General features: G+C 66.6%; 1 protein-coding gene across 2 annotated transcripts in view; it reads right to left on the bottom strand.

Moving 5' to 3' along the window:
• The window catches only part of LOC138565177 (uncharacterized), a 480132-nt gene extending 459684 nt beyond the window's left edge, over positions 1-20448 (bottom strand). For both annotated transcript variants that reach the window (XR_011301098.1, XM_069642961.1), the window contains exon 1: positions 20341-20448. The gene's annotated coding sequence lies outside the window, so the exon portion shown is untranslated. The remainder of the gene's footprint in view (positions 1-20340) is intronic.
• Between the last annotated feature and the right edge of the window lie 383 nt (positions 20449-20831).

The raw sequence follows: 20831 nt of genomic DNA, 5'->3' as shown, positions 1-20831 counted from the left end.
GGTGGGGGCAGGGAGGAGGAATGTGGTGTCAGGGATGAGGAAGGGCGTGTGCAGTGGGGAGGTGGGCTTGTGCTGTTGTGGGGGGTGTTGGAGGAGGAGTGTGGTGTCAGAGATGAGGCAGGGGAGTGTGCAGTGGGGAGGTGGGCTTGTGCTGTGGTGGGAGGGCAGGGAGGAGGAGTGTGGGGTCAGGGATGAGGCAGGGCGTGTGCAGTGGGGAGGTGGGCTTGTGCTGTGGTGGGGGCAGGGAGGAGGAGTGTGGCTGTCAGGGATGAGGCAGGGGCGTGTGCAGTGGGGAGGTGGCCTTGTGCTGTTGTGGGGGGTGTGGGAGGAGGAGTGTGAGGTCAGGGATGAGGCAGGGGCGTGTGCAGTGGGGGTTGTGGCCTTGTGCTGTGGTGGGGGGCAGGGAGGGGGTGGTGTCAGGAATGAGGCAGGGGCGTGTGCAGTGGGGAGGTGGGCTTGTGCTGTGGTGGGGGGCAGGGAGGAGGAGTGTGGGGTCAGGGATGAGGCAGGGGCATGTGCAGTGAGGAGGTGGGCTTGTGCAGTGGTGGGGGGCAGGGAGGGGCGTGTGCAGTGGGGAGGTGGGCTTGTGCTGTGGGGGGGTGGGAGTATGAGGCAGGGGCTTGTGCAGTGGGGAGGTGGGCTTGTGCTGGCGTGGGTGGGGAGGGGGAGTGTGGACATCAGGGATGAGGCAGGGGCGTGTGCAGTGGGGAGGTGGCCCTGTGCTGTTGTGGGGGGTGTGGGAGGAGGAGTGTGGTGTCAGGGATGAGGCAGGGGCGTGTGCAGTGGGGAGATGGGCTTGTGCTGTGGTGGGGGCAGGGAGGAGGAATGTGGTGTCAGGGATGAGGCAGGGCGTGTGCAGTGGGGAGGTGGGATGGTGGTAGGGGGCAGGGAGGAGGTGTGTGGCTGTCAGGGATGAGGCAGGGGCGTGTGCAGTGGGGAGGTGGGCTTGTGCTGTGGTGGGGGGCAGAGAGGAGGAATGTGCTGTCAGGGATGAGGCAGGGCGTGTGCAGTGGGGAACTGGGCTTGTGCTGTGGTGGGTGAGCCGGGAGGGGGAGTGTGGACATCAGTGATGAGGCAGGGGGTGTGCAGTGGAGAGGTGGGCTTGTGCTGTGGTGGGGGGCAGGGAGGAGGAATGTGCAGTCAGGGATGAGGCAGGGCGTGTGCAGTGGGGAGGTGGGCTTGTGCTGTGGTGGGGGGCAGGGAGGAGGAATGTGCTGTCAGGGATGAGGCAGGGCGTGTGCAGTGGGGAAGTGGGCTTGTGCTGTGGTGGGTGGGCGGGGAGGGGGAGTGTGGACATCAGGGATGAGGCAGGGGCATGTGCAGTGGAGAGGTGGGCTTGTGCTGTGGTGGGGGGCAGGGAGGAGGAGTGTGGCTGTCAGGGATGAGGCAGGGGGTGTGCAGTGGGGAGGTGGGCTTGTGCTGGCGTGGGGGGCAGGGAGGGGGTGGTGCCAGGGATGAGGCTGGGGCGTGTGCAGTGGGGAGGTGGGCTTGTGCTGTGGTGGGAGGGCAGGGAGGAGGAGTGTGGGGTCAGGGATGAGGCAGGGCGTGTGCAGTGGGGAGGTGGGCTTGTGCTGTGGTGGGGGGGCAGGGAGGAGGAGTGTGGCTGTCAGGGATGAGGCAGGGGCGTGTGCAGTGGGGAGGTGGCCTTGTGCTGTGGTGGGGGTGTGGGAGGAGGAGTGTGGGGTCAGGGATGAGGCAGGGGCGTGTGCAGTGGGGCGGTGGCCTTGTGCTGTGGTGGGGGGCAGGGAGGGGGTGGCGTCAGGAATGAGGCAGGGGCGTGTGCAGTGGGGAGGTGGGCTTGTGCTGTGGTGGGGGGCAGGGAGGAGGAGTGTGGGGTCAGGGTTGAGGCAGGGGCATGTGCAGTGAGGAGGTGGGCTTGTGCTGTGGTGGGGGGCAGGGAGGGGCGTGTGCAGTCGGGAGGTGGGCTTGTGCTGTGGGGGGTGGGAGTATGAGGCAGGGGCGTGTGCAGTGGGGAGGTGGGCTTATGCTGTGGTGGGGGGCAGGGTGGAGGAGTGTGGCTGTCAGGGATGAGGCAGGGGCGTGTGCAGTGGGGGGATGGGTTTGTTCTGGGGTGGGAGGAGGTGTGTGGCCGTCAGTGATGAGGCAGGGGCGTGGGGAGGTGGGCTTGTGCTGTGGTGGGGGGGTGGGAGGAGGAGTGTGGGGTCAGGGTTGAGGCAGGGGCGTGTGCAGTGGGGAGGTGGGCTTGTGCTGTGGTGGGGGGCAGGGAGGAAGAGTATGGCTGTCAGGGATGAGGCAGGGACGTGTGCAGTGGGGAGGTGGGCTTGCACTGTGGTGGGGGCAGGGAGGAGGAATGTGGTGTCAGGGATGAGGCAGGGCGTGTGCAGTGGGGATGTGGGCTTGTGCTGTGGTGGGGGGCAGGGGAGGAGGAGTTTGGCTGTCAGGGATGAGGCAGGGGCGTGTGCAGTGGGGAGGTAGGCTTGTGCTGTGGTGGGGGGTCAGGGAGGAGGAGTTTGGCTGTCAGGGATGAAGCAGGGGCGTGTGCAGTGGGGAGGTGGCCTTGTGCTGTGGTGGGGGGTGTGGGAGGAGGAGTGTGGGGTCAGGGATGAGGCAGGGCGTGTGCAGTGGGGAGGTGGGCTTGTGCTGTGGTGGGGGCAGGGAGGAGGAATGTGGTGTCAGGGATGAGGAAGGGCGTGTGCAGTGGGGAGGTGGGCTTGTGCTGTGGTGGGGGGCAGGGAGGAGGAGTGTGGCTGTCAGTGATGAGACAGGGGCGTGTGCAGTGGGGAGGTAGGCTTGTGCTGTGGTGGGGCATCAGGGAAGAGGAGTTTGGCTGTCAGGGATGAGGCAGGGGCGTGTGCAGTGGGGCTTGTGGCCTTGTGCTGTGGTGGGGGGCAGGGAGGGGGTGGTGTCAGGAATGAGGCAGGGGCGTGTGCAGTGGGGAGGTGGGCTTGTGCTGTGGTGGGGGCATGGAGGAGGAGTTTGGCTGTCAGGGATGAAGCAGGGGCGTGTGCAGTGGGGAGGTGGCCTTGTGCTGTTGTGGGGGGTGTTGGAGGAGGAGTGTGGTGTCAGGGATGAGGCAGGGGCGTGTGCAGTGGGGAGGTAGGCTTGTGCTGTGGTGGGGGGTCAGGGAGGAGGAGTTTGGCTGTCAGGGATGAAGCAGGGGCGTGTGCAGTGGGGAGGTGGCCTTGTGCTGTTGTGGGGGGTGTTGGAGGAGGAGTGTGGTGTCAGAGATGAGGCAGGTGAGTGTGCAGTGGGGAGGTGGGCTTGTGCTGTGGTGGGAGGGCAGGGAGGAGGAGTGTGGGGTCAGGGATGAGGCAGGGCGTGTGCAGTGGGGAGGTGGGCTTGTGCTGTGGTGGGGGGCAGGGAGGAGGAGTGTGGCTGTCAGGGATGAGGCAGGGGCGTGTGCAGTGGGGAGGTGGCCTTGTGCTGTTGTGGGGGGTGTGGGAGGAGGAGTGTGGGGTCAGGGATGAGGCAGGGTCGTGTGCAGTGGGGCTTGTGGCCTTGTGCTGTGGTGGGGGGCAGGGAGGGGGTGGTGTCAGGAATGAGGCAGGGGCGTGTGCAGTGGGGAGGTGGGCTTGTGCTGTGGTGGGGGCATGGAGGAGGAGTGTGGGGTCAGGGATGAGGCAGGGGCATGTGCAGTGAGGAGGTGGGCTTGTGCAGTGGTGGGGGGCAGGGAGGGGCGTGTGCAGTGGGGAGGTGGGCTTGTGCTGTGGGGGGGTGGGAGTATGAGGCAGGGGCGTGTGCAGTGGGGAGGTGGGCTTATGCTGTGGTGGGGGCAGGGTGGAGGAGTGTGGCTGTCAGGGATGAGGCTGGGGCGTGTGCAGTGGGGGGATGGGTTTGTGCTGGGGTGGGAGGAGGTGTGTGGCCTTCAGGGATGAGGCAGGGGCGTGGGGAGGTGGGCTTGTGCTGTGGTGGGGGGTGTGGGAGGAGGAGTGTGGGGTCAGGGTTGAGGCAGGGGCGTGTGCAGTGGGGAGGTGGGCTTGTGCTGTGGTGGGGGGCAGGGAGGAAGAGTATGGCTGTCAGGGATGAGGCAGGGGCGTGAGCAGTGGGGAGGTGGGCTTGTGCTGTGGTGGGGGCAGGGAGGAGGAATGTGGTGTCAGGGACGAGGCAGGGGGTGTGCAGTGGGGCGGTGGGCTTGTGCTGTGGTGGGGGGCAGGGGGGAGGAGTTTGGCTGTCAGGGATGAGGCAGGGGGGTGTGCAGTGGGGAGGTAGGCTTGTGCTGTGGTGGGGGTCAGGGAGGAGGAGTTTGGCTGTCGAGGCAGGGGCGTGTGCAGTGGGGAGGTGGGCTTGTGCTGTGGTGGGGGCAGGGAGGAGGAATGTGGTGTCAGGGATGAGGAAGGGCGTGTGCAGTGGGGAGGTGGGCTTGTGCTGTGGTGGGGGGCAGGGAGGAAGAGTGTGGCTGTCAGTGATGAGGCAGGGGCGTGTGCAGTGGGGAGGTGGCCTTGTGCTGTTGTGGGGGGTGTGGGAGGAGGAGTGTGGGGTCAGGGATGAGGCAGGGGCGTGTGCAGTGAGGAGGTGGGCTTGTGCAGTGGTGGGGGGCAGGGAGGGGCGTGTGCAGTGGGGAGGTGGGCTTGTGCTGTGGGGGGGTGGGAGTATGAGGCAGGGGCGTGTGCAGTGGGGAGTTGGGCTTATGCTGTGGTGGGGGGCAGGGTGGAGGAGTGTGGCTGTCAGGGATGAAGCAGGGGCGTGGAGAGGTGGGCTTGTGCTGTGGTGGGGGGTGTGGGAGGAGGAGTGTGGGGTCAGGGTTGAGGCAGGGGCCTGTGCAGTGGGGAGGAGGGCTTGTGCTGTGGTGGGGGGCAGGGAGGAAGAGTATGGCTGTCAGGGATGAGGCAGGGGCGTGTGCAGTGGGGAGGTGGGCTTGTGCTGTGGTGGGGGCAGGGAGGAGGAATGTGGTGTCAGGGATGAGGCAGGGCGTGTGCAGTGGGGATGTGGGCTTGTGCTGTGGTGGGGGGCAGGGGAGGAGGAGTTTGGCTGTCAGGGATGAGGCAGGGGCGTGTGCAGTGGGGAGGTAGGCTTGTGCTGTGGTGGGGGTCAGGGAGGAGGAGTTTGGCTGTCAGGGATGAGACAGGGGCGTGTGCAGTGGGGAGGTGGCCTTGTGCTGTGGTGGGGGGTGTGGGAGGAGTGTGGGGTCAGGGATGAGGCAGGGGGGTGTGCAGTGGGGAGGTGGGCTTGGGCTGTGGTGGGGGCAGGGAGGAGGAATGTGGTGTCAGGGATGAGGAAGGGCGTGTGCAGTGGGGAGGTGGGCTTGTGCTGTGGTGGGGGGCAGGGAGGAGGAGTGTGGCTGTCAGTGATGAGGCAGGGGCATGTGCAGTGGGGAGGTAGGCTTGTGCTGTGGTGGGGCGTCAGGGAGGAGGAGTTTGGCTGTCAGGGATGAGGCAGGGGCGTGTGCAGTGGGGAGGTGGCCCTGTGCTGTTGTGGGGGGTGTGGGAGGAGGAATGTGGTGTCAGGGATGAGGCAGGGCGTGTGCAGTGGGGAGGTGGGATGGTGGTAGGGGGCAGGGAGGAGGTGTGTGGCTGTCAGGGATGAGGCAGGGGCGTGTGCAGTGGGGAGGTGGGCTTGTGCTGTGGTGGGGGGCAGGGAGGAGGAATCTGCTGTCAGGGATGAGGCAGGGCGTGTGCAGTGGGGAACTGGGCTTGTGCTGTGGTGGGTGGGCCGGGAGGGGGAGTGTGGACATCAGTGATGAGGCAGGGGCGTGTGCAGTGGAGAGGTGGGCTTGTGCTGTGGTGGGGGGTAGGGAGGAGGAGTGTGGCTGTCAGGGATGAGGCAGGGGGTGTGCAGTAGGGAGGTGGGCTTGTGCTGGCGTGGGGGGCAGGGAGGGGGGAGGTGTCAGGGATGAGGCAGGGGCGTGTGCAGTGGGGAGGTGGGCTTGTGCTGTGGTGGGAGGGCAGGGAGGAGGAGTGTGGGGTCAGGGATGAGGCAGGGCGTGTGCAGTGGGGAGGTGGGCTTGTGCTGTGGTGGGGGGGCAGAGAGGAGGAGTGTGGCTGTCAGGGATGAGGCAGGGGCGTGTGCAGTGGGGAGGTGGCCTTGTGCTGTGGTGGGGGTTGTGGGAGGAGGAGTGTGGGGTTAGGGATGAGGCAGGGGCGTGTGCAGTGGGGCGGTGGCCTTGTGCTGTGGTGGGGGGCAGGGAGGGGGTGGTGTCAGGAATGAGGCAGGGGCGTGTGCAGTGGGGAGGTGGGCTTGTGCTGTGGTGGGGGGCAGGGAGGAGGAATGTGCTGTCAGGGATGAGGCAGGGCGTGTGCAGTGGGGAAGTGGGCTTGTGCTGGCGTGGGTGGGCGGGGAGGGGGAGTGTGGACATTAGGGATGAGGCAGGGGCGTGTGCAGTGGAGAGGTGGGCTTGTGCTGTGGTGGGGGGCAGGGAGGAGGAGTGTGGCTGTCAGGGATGAGGCAGGGGGTGTGCAGTGGGGAGGTGGGCTTGTGCTGGCGTGGGGGGCAGGGAGGGGGTGGTGCCAGGGATGAGGCTGGGGGGTGTGCAGTGGGGAGGTGGGCTTGTGCTGTGGTGGGAGGGCAGGGAGGAGGAGTGTGGGGTCAGGGATGAGGCAGGGCGTGTGCAGTGGGGAGGTGGTCTTGTGCTGTGGTGGGGGGGCAGGGAGGAGGAGTGTGGCTGTCAGGGATGAGGCAGGGGCGTGTGCAGTGGGGAGGTGGCCTTGTGCTGTGGTGGGGGTGTGGGAGGAGGAGTGTGGGGTCAGGGATGAGGCAGGGGCGTGTGCAGTGGGGCGGTGGCCTTGTGCTGTGGTGGGGGCAGGGAGGGGGTGGCGTCAGGAATGAGGCAGGGGCGTGTGCAGTGGGGAGGTGGGCTTGTGCTGTGGTGGGGGCAGGGAGGAGTGTGGGGTCAGGGATGAGGCAGGGGCATGTGCAGTGAGGAGGTGGGCTTGTGCTGTGGTGGGGGCAGGGAGGGGCGTGTGCAGTGGGGAGGTGGGCTTGTGCTGTGGGGGGGTGGGAGTATGAGGCAGGGGCGTGTGCAGTGGGGAGGTGGGCTTATGCTGTGGTGGGGGGCAGGGTGGAGGAGTGTGGCTGTCAGGGATGAGGCAGGGGCGTGTGCAGTGGGGGGGATGGGTTTGTGCTGGGGTGGGAGGAGGTGTGTGGCCGTCAGTGATGAGGCAGGGGCGTGGGGAGGTGGGCTTTTGCTGTGGTGGGGGGGTGGGAGGAGGAGTGTGGGGTCAGGGTTGAGGCAGGGGCGTGTGCAGTGGGGAGGTGGGCTTGTGCTGTGGTGGGGGGCAGGGAGGAAGAGTATGGCTGTCAGGGATGAGGCAGGGACGTGTGCAGTGGGGAGGTGGGCTTGCGCTGTGGTGGGGGCAGGGAGGAGGAATGTGGTGTCAGGGATGAGGCAGGGCGTGTGCAGTGGGGATGTGGGCTTGTGCTGTGGTGGGGGGCAGGGGAGGAGGAGTTTGGCTGTCAGGGATGAGGCAGGGGCGTGTGCAGTGGGGAGGTAGGCTTGTGCTGTGGTGGGGGGTCAGGGAGGAGGAGTTTGGCTGTCAGGGATGAGGCAGGGCGTGTGCAGTGGGGAGGTGGGCTTGTGCTGTGGTGGGGGCAGGGAGGAGGAATGTGGTGTCAGGGATGAGGAAGGGCGTGTGCAGTGGGGAGGTGGGCTTGTGCTGTGGTGGGGGGCAGGGAGGAGGAGTGTGGCTGTCAGTGATGAGACAGGGGCGTGTGCAGTGGGGAGGTAGGCTTGTGCTGTGGTGGGGCATCAGGGAAGAGGAGTTTGGCTGTCAGGGATGAGGCAGGGGCGTGTGCAGTGGGGAGGTGGCCTTGTGCTGTTGTGGGGGGTGTGGGAGGAGGAGTGTGGTGTCAGAGATGAGGCAGGGGAGTGTGCAGTGGGGAGGTGGGCTTGTGCTGTGGTGGGAGGGCAGGGAGGAGGAGTGTGGGGTCAGGGATGAGGCAGGGCGTGTGCAGTGGGGAGGTGGGCTTGTGCTGTGGTGGGGGGGCAGGGAGGAGGAGTGTGGCTGTCAGGGATGAGGCAGGGACGTGTGCAGTGGGGAGGTGGCCTTGTGCTGTTGTGGGGGGTGTGGGAGGAGGAGTGTGGGGTCAGGGATGAGGCAGGGGCGTGTGCAGTGGGGCTTGTGGCCTTGTGCTGTGGTGGGGGGCAGGGAGGGGGTGGTGTCAGGAATGAGGCTGGGGCGTGTGCAGTGGGGAGGTGGGCTTGTGCTGTGGTGGGGGGCAGGGAGGAGGAGTGTGGGGTCAGGGATGAGGCAGGGGCATGTGCAGTGAGGAGGTGGGCTTGTGCAGTGGTGGGGGGCAGGGAGGGGCGTGTGCAGTGGGGAGGTGGGCTTGTGCTGTGGGGGGGTGGGAGTATGAGGCAGGGGCGTGTGCAGTGGGGAGGTGGGCTTATGCTGTGGTGGGGGCAGGGTGGAGGACTGTGGCTGTCAGGGATGAGGCAGGGGCGTGTGCAGTGGGGGGATGGGTTTGTGCTGGGGTGGGAGGAGGTGTGTGGCCTTCAGGGATGAGGCAGGGGCGTGGGGAGGTGGGCTTGTGCTGTGGTGGGGGGTGTGGGAGGAGGAGTGTGGGGTCAGGTTTGAGGCAGGGGCGTGTGCAGTGGGGAGGTGGGCTTGTGCTGTGGTGGGGGGCAGGGAGGAAGAGTATGGCTGTCAGGGATGAGGCAGAGGCGTGAGCAGTGGGGAGGTGGGCTTGTGCTGTGGTGGGGGCAGGGAGGAGGAATGTGGTGTCAGGGACGAGGCAGGGGGTGTGCAGTGGGGAGGTGGGCTTGTGCTGTGGTGGGGGGCAGGGGGGAGGAGTTTGGCTGTCAGGGATGAGGCAGGGGGGTGTGCAGTGGGGAGGTAGGCTTGTGCTGTGGTGGGGGTCAGGGAGGAGGAGTTTGGCTGTCAGGGATGAAGCAGGGGCGTGTGCAGTGGGGAGGTGGCCTTGTGCTGTGGTGGGGGGTGTGGGAGGAGAAGTGTGGGGTCAGGGATGAGGCAGGGGTGTGTGCAGTGGGGAGGTGGGCTTGTGCTGTGGTGGGGGCAGGGAGGAGGAATGTGGTGTCAGGGATGAGGAAGGGCGTGTGCAGTGGGGAGGTGGGCTTGTGCTGTGGTGGGGGGCAGGGAGGAAGAGTGTGGCTGTCAGTGATGAGGCAGGGGCGTGTGCAGTGGGGAGGTGGCCTTGTGCTGTTGTGGGGGGTGTGGGAGGAGGAGTGTGGTGTCAGGGATGAGGCAGGGGAGTGTGCAGTGGGGCTTGTGGCCTTGTGCTGTGGTGGGAGGCAGGGAGGGGGTGGTGTCACGAATGAGGCAGGGGCGTGTGCAGTGGGGAGGTGGGCTTGTGCTGTGGTGGGGGGCAGGGAGGAGGAGTGTGGGGTCAGGGATGAGGCAGGGGCGTGTGCAGTGGGGAGGTGGGCTTGTGCTGTGGTGGGGGCAGGGAGGAGGAATGTGGTGTCAGGGATGAGGAAGGGCGTGTGCAGTGGGGAGGTGGGCTTGTGCTGTGGTGGGGGGCAGGGAGGAAGAGTGTGGCTGTCAGTGATGAGGCAGGGGCGTGTGCAGTGGGGAGGTGGCCTTGTGCTGTTGTGGGGGGTGTGGGAGGAGGAGTGTGGTGTCAGGGATGAGGCAGGGGAGTGTGCAGTGGGGCTTGTGGCCTTGTGCTGTGGTGGGAGGCAGGGAGGGGGTGGTGTCACGAATGAGGCAGGGGCATGTGCAGTGAGGAGGTGGGCTTGTGCAGTGGTGGGGGGCAGGGAGGGGCGTGTGCAGTGGAGAGGTGGGCTTATGCTGTGGTGGGGGGCAGGGTGGAGGAGTGTGGGGTCAGGGATGAGGCAGGGGTGTGTGCAGTGGGGAGGTGGGCTTGTGCTGTGGTGGGGGCAGGGAGGAGGAATGTGGTGTCAGGGATGAGGAAGGGCGTGTGCAGTGGGGAGGTGGGCTTGTGCTGTGGTGGGGGGCAGGGAGGAAGAGTGTGGCTGTCAGTGATGAGGCAGGGGCGTGTGCAGTGGGGAGGTGCCCTTGTGCTGTTGTGGGGGGTGTGAGAGGAGGAGTGTGGTGTCAGGGATGAGGCAGGGGAGTGTGCAGTGGGGCTTGTGGCCTTGTGCTGTGGTGGGAGGCAGGGAGGGGGTGGTGTCACGAATGAGGCAGGGGCATGTGCAGTGAGGAGGTGGGCTTGTGCAGTGGTGGGGGGCAGGGAGGGGCGTGTGCAGTGGAGAGGTGGGCTTATGCTGTGGTGGGGGGCAGGGTGGAGGAGTGTGGCTGTCAGGGATGAGGCAGGGGCATGTGCAGTGGGGAGGTGGCCTTGTGCTGTTGTGGGGGGTGTCGGAGGAGGAGTGTGGTGTCAGGGATGAGGCAGGGGAGTGTGCAGTGGGGCTTGTGGCCTTGTGCTGTGGTGGGAGGCAGGGAGGGGGTGGTGTCACGAATGAGGCAGGGGCGTGTGCAGTGGGGAGGTGGGCTTGTGCTGTGGTGGGGGGCAGGGAGGAGGAGTGTGGGGTCAGGGATGAGGCAGGGGCGTGTGCAGTGGGGAGGTGGGCTTGTGCTGTGGTGGGGGCAGGGAGGAGGAATGTGGTGTCAGGGATGAGGAAGGGCGTGTGCAGTGGGGAGGTGGGCTTGTGCTGTGGTGGGGGGCAGGGAGGAAGAGTGTGGCTGTCAGTGATGAGGCAGGGGCGTGTGCAGTGGGGAGGTGGCCTTGTGCTGTTGTGGGGGGTGTGGGAGGAGGAGTGTGGTGTCAGGGATGAGGCAGGGGAGTGTGCAGTGGGGCTTGTGGCCTTGTGCTGTGGTGGGAGGCAGGGAGGGGGTGGTGTCACGAATGAGGCAGGGGCATGTGCAGTGAGGAGGTGGGCTTGTGCAGTGGTGGGGGGCAGGGAGGGGCGTGTGCAGTGGAGAGGTGGGCTTATGCTGTGGTGGGGGGCAGGGTGGAGGAGTGTGGCTGTCAGGGATGAGGCAGGGGCATGTGCAGTGGGGAGGTGGGCTTGTGCTGTGGTGGGGGCAGGGAGGAGGAATGTGGTGTCAGGGATGAGGCAGGGCGTGTGCAGTGGGGAGGTGGGATTGTGGTGGGGGGCAGGGAGGAAGTGTGTGGCTGTCAGGGATGAGGCAGGGGCGTGTGCAGTGGGGAGGTGGGCTTGTGCTGTGGTGGGGGGCAGGGAGGAGGAATGTGCTGTCAGGGATGAGGCAGGGCGTGTGCAGTGGGGAAGTGGGCTTGTGCTGTGGTGGGTGGGCCGGGAGGGGGAGTGTGGACATCAGGGATGAGGCAGGGGCGTGTGCAGTGGAGAGGTGGGCTTGTGCTGTGGTGGGAGGGCAGGGAGGAGGAGTGTGGGGTCAGGGATGAGGCAGGGCGTGTGCAGTGGGGAGGTGGGCTTGTGCTGTGGTGGGGGGGCAGGGAGGAGGAGTGTGGCTGTCAGGGATGAGGCAGGGGCGTGTGCAGTGGGGAGGTGGCCTTGTGCTATGGTGGGGGGTGTGGGAGGAGGGGTGTGGGGTCAGGGATGAGGCAGGGGCGTGTGCAGTGGGGCGGTGGGCTTGTGCTGTGGTGGGGGGCAGGGAGGGGGTGGTGTCAGGAATGAGGCAGGGGCGTGTGCAGTGGGGAGGTGGGCTTGTGCTGTGGTTGGGGGCAGGGAGGAGGAGTGTGGGGTCAGGGATGAGGCAGGGGCATGTGCAGTGAGGAGGTGGGCTTGTGCTGTGGTGGGGGCAGGGAGGAGGAATGTGGTGTCAGGGACGAGGCAGGGGGTGTGCAGTGGGGAGGTGGGCTTGTGCTGTGGTGGGGGGCAGGGGGGAGGAGTTTGGCTGTCAGGGATGAGGCAGGGGGGTGTGCAGTGGGGAGGTAGGCTTGTGCTGTGGTGGGGGTCAGGGAGGAGGAGTTTGGCTGTCAGGGATGAAGCAGGGGCGTGTGCAGTGGGGAGGTGGCCTTGTGCTGTGGTGGGGGGTGTGGGAGGAGAAGTGTGGGGTCAGGGATGAGGCAGGGGTGTGTGCAGTGGGGAGGTGGGCTTGTGCTGTGGTGGGGGCAGGGAGGAGGAATGTGGTGTCAGGGATGAGGAAGGGCGTGTGCAGTGGGGAGGTGGGCTTGTGCTGTGGTGGGGGGCAGGGAGGAAGAGTGTGGCTGTCAGTGATGAGGCAGGGGCGTGTGCAGTGGGGAGGTGGCCTTGTGCTGTTGTGGGGGGTGTGGGAGGAGGAGTGTGGTGTCAGGGATGAGGCAGGGGAGTGTGCAGTGGGGCTTGTGGCCTTGTGCTGTGGTGGGAGGCAGGGAGGGGGTGGTGTCACGAATGAGGCAGGGGCGTGTGCAGTGGGGAGGTGGGCTTGTGCTGTGGTGGGGGGCAGGGAGGAGGAGTGTGGGGTCAGGGATGAGGCAGGGGCGTGTGCAGTGGGGAGGTGGGCTTGTGCTGTGGTGGGGGCAGGGAGGAGGAATGTGGTGTCAGGGATGAGGAAGGGCGTGTGCAGTGGGGAGGTGGGCTTGTGCTGTGGTGGGGGGCAGGGAGGAAGAGTGTGGCTGTCAGTGATGAGGCAGGGGCGTGTGCAGTGGGGAGGTGGCCTTGTGCTATTGTGGGGGGTGTGGGAGGAGGAGTGTGGTGTCAGGGATGAGGCAGGGGAGTGTGCAGTGGGGCTTGTGGCCTTGTGCTGTGGTGGGAGGCAGGGAGGGGGTGGTGTCACGAATGAGGCAGGGGCATGTGCAGTGAGGAGGTGGGCTTGTGCAGTGGTGGGGGGCAGGGAGGGGCGTGTGCAGTGGAGAGGTGGGCTTATGCTGTGGTGGGGGGCAGGGTGGAGGAGTGTGGGGTCAGGGATGAGGCAGGGGTGTGTGCAGTGGGGAGGTGGGCTTGTGCTGTGGTGGGGGCAGGGAGGAGGAATGTGGTGTCAGGGATGAGGAAGGGCGTGTGCAGTGGGGAGGTGGGCTTGTGCTGTGGTGGGGGGCAGGGAGGAAGAGTGTGGCTGTCAGTGATGAGGCAGGGGCGTGTGCAGTGGGGAGGTGCCCTTGTGCTGTTGTGGGGGGTGTGGGAGGAGGAGTGTGGTGTCAGGGATGAGGCAGGGGAGTGTGCAGTGGGGCTTGTGGCCTTGTGCTGTGGTGGGAGGCAGGGAGGGGGTGGTGTCACGAATGAGGCAGGGGCATGTGCAGTGAGGAGGTGGGCTTGTGCAGTGGTGGGGGGCAGGGAGGGGCGTGTGCAGTGGAGAGGTGGGCTTATGCTGTGGTGGGGGGCAGGGTGGAGGAGTGTGGCTGTCAGGGATGAGGCAGGGGCATGTGCAGTGGGGAGGTGGCCTTGTGCTGTTGTGGGGGGTGTCGGAGGAGGAGTGTGGTGTCAGGGATGAGGCAGGGGAGTGTGCAGTGGGGCTTGTGGCCTTGTGCTGTGGTGGGAGGCAGGGAGGGGGTGGTGTCACGAATGAGGCAGGGGCGTGTGCAGTGGGGAGGTGGGCTTGTGCTGTGGTGGGGGGCAGGGAGGAGGAGTGTGGGGTCAGGGATGAGGCAGGGGCGTGTGCAGTGGGGAGGTGGGCTTGTGCTGTGGTGGGGGCAGGGAGGAGGAATGTGGTGTCAGGGATGAGGAAGGGCGTGTGCAGTGGGGAGGTGGGCTTGTGCTGTGGTGGGGGGCAGGGAGGAAGAGTGTGGCTGTCAGTGATGAGGCAGGGGCGTGTGCAGTGGGGAGGTGGCCTTGTGCTGTTGTGGGGGGTGTGGGAGGAGTGTGGTGTCAGGGATGAGGCAGGGGAGTGTGCAGTGGGGCTTGTGACCTTGTGCTGTGGTGGGAGGCAGGGAGGGGGTGGTGTCACGAATGAGGCAGGGGCATGTGCAGTGAGGAGGTGGGCTTGTGCAGTGGTGGGGGGCAGGGAGGGGCGTGTGCAGTGGAGAGGTGGGCTTATGCTGTGGTGGGGGGCAGGGTGGAGGAGTGTGGCTGTCAGGGATGAGGCAGGGGCATGTGCAGTGGGGAGGTGGGCTTGTGCTGTGGTGGGGGCAGGGAGGAGGAATGTGGTGTCAGGGATGAGGCAGGGCGTGTGCAGTGGGGAGGTGGGATTGTGGTGGGGGGCAGGGAGGAAGTGTGTGGCTGTCAGGGATGAGGCAGGGGCGTGTGCAGTGGGGAGGTGGGCTTGTGCTGTGGTGGGGGGCAGGGAGGAGGAATGTGCTGTCAGGGATGAGGCAGGGCGTGTGCAGTGGGGAAGTGGGCTTGTGCTGTGGTGGGTGGGCCGGGAGGGGGAGTGTGGACATCAGGGATGAGGCAGGGGCGTGTGCAGTGGAGAGGTGGGCTTGTGCTGTGGTGGGAGGGCAGGGAGGAGGAGTGTGGGGTCAGGGATGAGGCAGGGCGTGTGCAGTGGGGAGGTGGGCTTGTGCTGTGGTGGGGGGGCAGGGAGGAGGAGTGTGGCTGTCAGGGATGAGGCAGGGGCGTGTGCAGTGGGGAGGTGGCCTTGTGCTGTGGTGGGGGGTGTGGGAGGAGGAGTGTGGGGTCAGGGATGAGGCAGGGGCGTGTGCAGTGGGGCGGTGGGCTTGTGCTGTGGTGGGGGGCAGGGAGGGGGTGGTGTCAGGAATGAGGCAGGGGCGTGTGCAGTGGGGAGGTGGGCTTGTGCTGTGGTTGGGGGCAGGGAGGAGGAGTGTGGGGTCAGGGATGAGGCAGGGGCATGTGCAGTGAGGAGGTGGGCTTGTGCTGTGGTGGGGGGCAGGGAGGGGCGTGTGCAGTGGGGAGGTGGGCTTGTGCTGTGGGGGGGTGGGAGTATGAGGCAGGGGTGTGTGCAGTGGGGAGGTGGGCTTATGCTTTGGTGGGGGGCAGGGTGGAGGAGTGTGGCTGTCAGGGATGAGGCAGGGGCGTGTGCAGTGGGGAGATGGGCTTGTGCTGTGGTGGGGGGCAGGGGATTGTGCTGTGGTAGGGGGCAGGGGAGTGTGCAGTGGGGAGGTGGGCTTGTGCTGTGGGGGGGCAGGGAGGAGTGTGGCCGTCAGGGATGAGGCAGGGGCGTGTGCAGTGGGGAGGTGGGCTTGTGCTGTGTTGGGGGTTGGGGGAGGAGGAGTGTGGGGTCAGGGATGAGGCAGGGCGTGTGCAGTGGGGAGGTGGCCTTGTGCTGTGGTGGGGGGGCAGGGAGGAGTGTGGGGTCAGGGATGAGGCAGGGGCGTGTGCAGTGGGGGGGTGGCCTTGTGCTGTGGTGGGGGGGCAGGGAGGAGGAGTGTGGGGTCAGGGATGAGGCAGGGGCGTGTGCAGTGGGGAGGTGGCCTTGTGCTGTGGTGGGGGGCAGGGAGGTGGAGTGTGGGGTCAGGGATGAGGCAGGGGCGTGTGCAGTGGGGAGGTGGGCTTGTGCTGTGGTGAGGGGTGGGGGAGGAGGAGTGTGGGGTCAGGGATGAGGCAGGGCATGTGCAGTGGGGAGGTGGCATTGTGCTTTGGTGGGGGGGCAGGGAGGAGGAGTGTGGGGTCAGGGATGAGGCAGGGGCGTGTGCAGTGGGGAGGTGGGCTTGTGCTGTGGTGGGGGCAGGGAGGAGGAGTTTGGCTGTAAGGGATGAGGCAGGGCGTGTACAGTGGGGAGGTGGCTTTGTGCTGTGGTGGGGGGCAGGGAGGAGGAGTGTGGGGTCAGGGATGAGGCAGGGCGTGTGCAGTGGGGAGGTGGCCTTGTGCTGTGGTGGGGGGGCAGTGGGGAGGAGTGTGGGGTCAGGGATGAGGCAGGGGCGTGTGCAGTGGGGAGGTGTGCTTGTGCTGTGGTGGGGGCAGGGAGGAGGAGTGTGGCCGTCAGGGATGAGGCAGGGGCGTGTGCAGTGGGGAGGTGGCTTTGTGCTGTGGTGGGGGGCAGGGAGGAGGAGTTTGGGGTCAGGGACGAGGCAGGGGCGTGTGCAGTGGGGAGGTGGGCTTGTGCTGTGGTGGAGGGGCAGGGAAGAGGAGTGTGATTGTCAGGGATGAGGCAGGGGCGTGTGCAGTGAGGAGATGGGCTTGTGCTGTGGTGGGGGGCGGGGAGGAGGAGTGTGGGGTCAGGGAGGAGGCAGGAGCGTGTGCAGTGGGGGGTGGGCTTGTGCTGTGGTGTGGGAGGAGGAGTGTGGCTGTCAGGGATGAGGCAGGGCGTGTGCAGTGGGGAGGTGGCCTTGTGCTGTGGTGGGGGGGCAGGGAGGAGGAGTGTGGGGTCAGGGATGAGGCAGGGGCGTGTGCAGTGGGGAGGTGTGCTTGTGCTGTGGTGGGGGCAGGGAGGAGGAGTGTGGCCGTCAGGGATGAGGCAGGGGCGTGTGCAGTGGGGAGGTGGCTTTGTGCTGTGGTGGGGGGCAGGGAGGAGGAGTGTGGGGTCAGGGAAGAGGCAGGGGCGTGTGCAGTGGGGAGGTGGGCGTGTGCTGTGGTGGGGGGGCAGGGAAGAGGAGTGTGATTGTCAGGGATGAGGCAGGGGCGTGTGCAGTGGGGAGGTGGGCTTGTGCTGTGGTGGGGGCAGGGGAGTGTGCAGTGGGGAGGTGGGCTTGTGCTGTGGTGGGTGGCAGGGGCGTGTGCAGTGGGGAGGTGGGCTTGTGCTGTGGTGGGGGCAGGGGAGTGTGCAGTGGGGAGGTGGGCTTGTGCTGTGGTGGGGCAGGGGAGTGTGCAGTGGGGAGGTGGGCTTGTGCTGTGGTGGGGGCACGGGAGTGTGCAGTGGGGAGGTGGGCTTGTGCTGGGGTGGGGGTCAGGGGCGTGTGCAGTGGGGAGGTGGGCTTGTGCTGTGGGGGGGGTGGGAGGAGGATTGTGGGGTCAAGGATGAGGCAGGGCGTGTGCAGTGGGGAGGTGGGCTTGTGCTGTGGTGGGGGCAGGGGAGTGTGCAGTGGGGAGGTGGGCTTGTGCTGTGGTGGGGGCAGGGAGGAGGAGTGTGGGGTCAGGGATGAGGCAGGGCGTGTGCAGTGGGGAGGTGGCCTTGTGCTGTGGTGGGGGGGCAGGGAGGAGGAGTGTGGGGTCAGGGATGAGGCAGGGGCGTGTGCAGTGGGGAGGTGTGCTTGTGCTGTGGTGGGGGCAGGGAGGAGTGTGGCCGTCAGGGATGAGGCAGGGGCGTGTGCAGTGGGGAGGTGGCTTTGTGCTGTGGTGGGGGGCAGGGAGGACGAGTGTGGGGTCAGGGACGAGGCAGGGGCGTGTGCAGTGGGGAGGTGGGCTTGTGCTGTGGTGGGGGCAGGGGAGTGTGCAGTGGGGAGGAGGGCTTGTGCTGTGGGGGGCAGGGAGGAGTGTGGGGTCAGGGATGAGGCAGGGGTGTGTGCAGTGGGGAGGTGGGCTTGTGCTGTGGTGGGGGGCAGGGAGGAGGAGTGTGGCTGTCAGGGATGAGGCAGGGGCGTGTGCAGTGGGGAGATGGGCTTGTGCTGTGGTGGGGGGGCAGGGGATTATGCTGTGGTAGGGGGCAGGGGAGTGTGCAGTGGGGAGGTGGGCTTGTGCTGTGGGGGGTAGGGAGGAGTGTGGGGTCAGGGATGAGGCAGGGCGTGTGCAGTGGGGAGGTGGGCTTGTGCTGTGGTGGGGGGCAGGGAGGAAGAGTGTGGACGTCAGGGATGAGGCAGGGGCGTGTGCAGTGGGGAGGTGGGCTTGTGCTGTGGTGGGGGGCAGGGAGGAGGAGTGTGGACATCAGGGATGAGGCAGGGGCGTGTGCAGTGGGGAGGTGGGCTTGTGCTGTGGTGGGGGGCAGGGAGACGGAGTGTGGGGTCAGGGATGAGGCAGAGGCGTGTGCAGTGGGGAGGTGGGCTTGTGCTGTGGTGGGGGGCAGGGGCGTGTGCAGTGAGGAGGTGGGCTTGTGATGTGGTGGGGGGCAGGGAGGAGGAGTGTGGGGTCAGGGATGAGGCAGGGGCGTGTGCAGAGGGGAGGTGGGCTTGTGCTGTGGTGGGGGGCAGGGAGGAGGAGTGTGGGGTCAGGGATGAGGCAGGGGTGTGTGCAGTGGGGAGGTGGGCTTGTGCTGTGGGGGGCAGGGAGGAGGAGTGTGGGGTCAGGGATGAGGCAGGGGCGTGTGCAGAGGGGAGGTGGGCTTGTGCTGTGGTGGGGGGCAGAGAGGAGGAGTGTGGGGTCAGGGATGAGGCAGGGGCGTGTGCAGAGGGGAGGTGGGCTTGTGCTGTGGTGGGGGGCAGAGAGGAGGAGTGTGGGGTCAGGGATGAGGCAGGGGAGTGTGCAGTGGGGAGGTGGGCTTGTGCTGTGGGGGGCAGGGAGGAGGAGTGTGGGGTCAGGGATGAGGCAGGGGCGTGTGCAGTGGGGAGGTGGGCTTGTGCTGTGGTGGGGGGGCAGGGGATTGTGCTGTGGTAGGGGGCAGGGGAGTGTGCAGTGGGGAGGTGGGCTTGTGCTGTGGTGTGGGGCAGGGAGGCGGAGTGTGGGATCAGGGATGAGGCAGGGGTGTGTTCAGTGGGGAGGTGGGCTTGTGCTGTGGTGGGGGGCAGGGAGGAGGAGTGTGGGGTCAGGGATGAAGCAGGGGCATCTGCAGTGGAGAGGTGGGCTTGTGCTGTGGTGGGGGTGCAGGGAGGAGGAGTGTGGCTGTCAGGGATGAGGCATGGGGTGTGCAGTGGGGAGGTTGGCTTGTGCTGTGGTTAGGGGGGCAGGGAGGAGGAGTGTGGCCGTCAGGGATGAGGCAGGGGCGTGTGCAGTGGGGAGGTGGGCTTGTGCAGTGTGGGGGGCAGTGTGGGAGGGGGAGTGTGGCGTCAGGGATGAGACAGGGGCGTGTGCAGTGGGGAGGTGGGCTTGTGCTGTTTGGGGGGCAGTGTGGGAGAAGGAGTGTGGCCGTCAGGCATGAGACAGGGGCGTGTGCACTGGGGAGGTGGCCTTGTGCTGTGGTGGGGGGCAGGGAGGAGGAGTGTGGGGTCAGGGATGAGGCAGGGGCGTGTGCAGTGGGGAGGTGGGTTTATGCTGTGGTGGGGGCAGGAAGGGGGAGTGTGCAGTGGGGAGGTGGGATTGTGCTGTGGTGGGGGGTAGGGAGGAGGAGTGTGGGGTCAGGGATGAAGCAGGGGAGCGTGCAGTGGGAGGTGGCCTTGTACTGTGGTGGGGGGCAGGGGATTGTGCTGTGGTGGGGGGCAGGGGATTGTGCTGTGGGGAGGTGGGCTTGTGCTGTTCAGGGGGCAGGGAGGAGGAGTGTGGGGTCAGGGATGAGGCAGGGGCGTGTGCAGTGGGGAGGTGGGTTTATGCTGTGGTGGGGGCAGGAAGGGGGAGCGTGCAGTGGGAGGTGGCCTTGTGCTGTAGTGGGGGGCAGGGGATTGTGCTGTGGTGGGGGGCAGGGAGGAGGAGTGTGGGGTCAGGGATGAGGCAGGGGCGTGTGCAGTGGGGAGGTGGGATTGTGCTGTGGTGGGGGGCAGGGGAGTGTGCAGTGGGGAGGTGGGATTGTGCTGTGGTGTGGGGGCAAGGAGGAGAAGTGTGGGGTCAGGGATGAGGCAGGGGCGTGTGCAGTGGGGAGGTGGGATTGTGCTGTGGTGTGGGGGCAGGGATGAGAAGTGTGGAGTCAGGGATGAGGCAGGGGTGTGTGCAGTGGGGAGGTGGGATTGTGCTGTGGTGGGGGGCAGGGGAGTGTGCAGTGGGGAGGTGGGCTTGTGCTGTGGTGTGGGGCAGGGAGGCGGAGTGTGGGATCAGGGATGAGGCAGGGGTGTGTTCAGTGGGGAAGTGGGCTTGTGCTGTGGTGGGGGGCAGGGGCGTGTGCATTGAGGAGGTGGGCCTGTGGTGGGGGGCAGGGGAGTGTGCAGTGGGGAGGTGGGCTTGTGCTGTGGTGGGGGCACAGAGGAGGAGTGTGGGGTCAGGGATGAGGCAGGGGTGTGTGCAGTGGGGAGGTGGGATTGTGCTGTGGTGGGGGGCAGGGGAGTGTGCAGTGGGGAGGTGGGATTGTGCTGTGGTGTGGGGGCAAGGAGAAGTGTGGGGTCAGGGATGAGGCAGGGGCGTGTGCAGTGGGGAGGTGGGATTGTGCTGTGGTGGGGGGCAGGGGAGTGTGCAGTGGGGAGGTGGGCTTGTGCTGTGGTGGGGGCACAGAGGAGGAGTGTGGGGTCAGGGATGAGGCAGGGGTGTGTGCAGTGGGGAGGTGGGATTGTGCTGTGGTGGGGGGCAGGGGAGTGTGCAGTGGGGAGGTGGGCTTGTGCTGTGGTGGGGGCACAGAGGAGGAGTGTGGGGTCAGGGATGAGGCAGGGGCGTGTGCAGTGGGGAGGTGGGATTGTGCTGTGGTGGGGGGCAGGGGAGTGTGCAGTGGGGAGGTGGGATTGTGCTGTGGTGTGGGGGCAAGGAGGAGAAGTGTGGGGTCAGGGATGAGGCAGGGGCGTGTGCAGTGGGGAGGTGGGATTGTGCTGTGGTGTGGGGGCAGGGAGGAGAAGTGTGGAGTCAGGGATGAGGCAGGGGTGTGTGCAGTGGGGAGGTGGGATTGTGCTGTGGTGGGGGGCAGGGGAGTGTGCAGTGGGGAGGTGGGCTTGTGCTGTGGTGTGGGGCAGGGAGGCGGAGTGTGGGATCAGGGATGAGGCAGGGGTGTGTTCAGTGGGGAAGTGGGCTTGTGCTGTGGTGGGGGGCAGGGGCGTGTGCAGTGAGGAGGTGGGCCTGTGGTGGGGGGCAGGGGAGTGTGCAGTGGAGGTGGGTATGTGTTTTGGAGGGGATTCAATGGGCGGCACACTTACCTCACTGTGACGTCACCGCGTGACGCAGTCACTCCACACGACTGGACCCTACTGCTGCCATCACGGGAAGTGGCCGGATGCGTGGGCGGGGCTAGTGGCTGCTTCCGGGCAGCGTCAGCACAGGGCGAGAGCACGCGCAGGGGGGCGGGGCAGCAGAGACCGGAAGCGCGCTCACTTCCGGGCGCAGATACTGAACTTCACACAGGACAGGACAGCGACCATCTTCCGGGGGACCGGGTTTCTTGTAACAAGCAGTGAAGGCTTCCGGTGTTGGGGGGGCTCCCAATCACAGGGGTCACGTGCATTACGCCCCCGGGGGCAGCGCTTGTAATGCATCCTTCACGTCCCTCTTCCTCGTCCCAGTACTTAACTTTCACTTTATAAGTTCACAGAGTTAACAGTACATACAACTTCTCCCTTCCAAGCTCCATCCGCCCCCAGCGGAGTTCCCATTCCAGAACCCTGGCTAGAACAGCATGAGCCCGCAAGCA

The sequence above is a fragment of the Ambystoma mexicanum genome, chromosome 1p (genome assembly GCF_040938575.1).
Source record: "Ambystoma mexicanum isolate Mex_15411 chromosome 1p, UKY_AmexF1_1, whole genome shotgun sequence".
In the NCBI taxonomy this organism is placed as follows: domain Eukaryota; kingdom Metazoa; phylum Chordata; class Amphibia; order Caudata; family Ambystomatidae; genus Ambystoma; species Ambystoma mexicanum.
The sequence above is the reverse complement of the archived record's forward strand: the minus strand, read 5'-3'. Positions and strand labels throughout refer to the sequence as shown.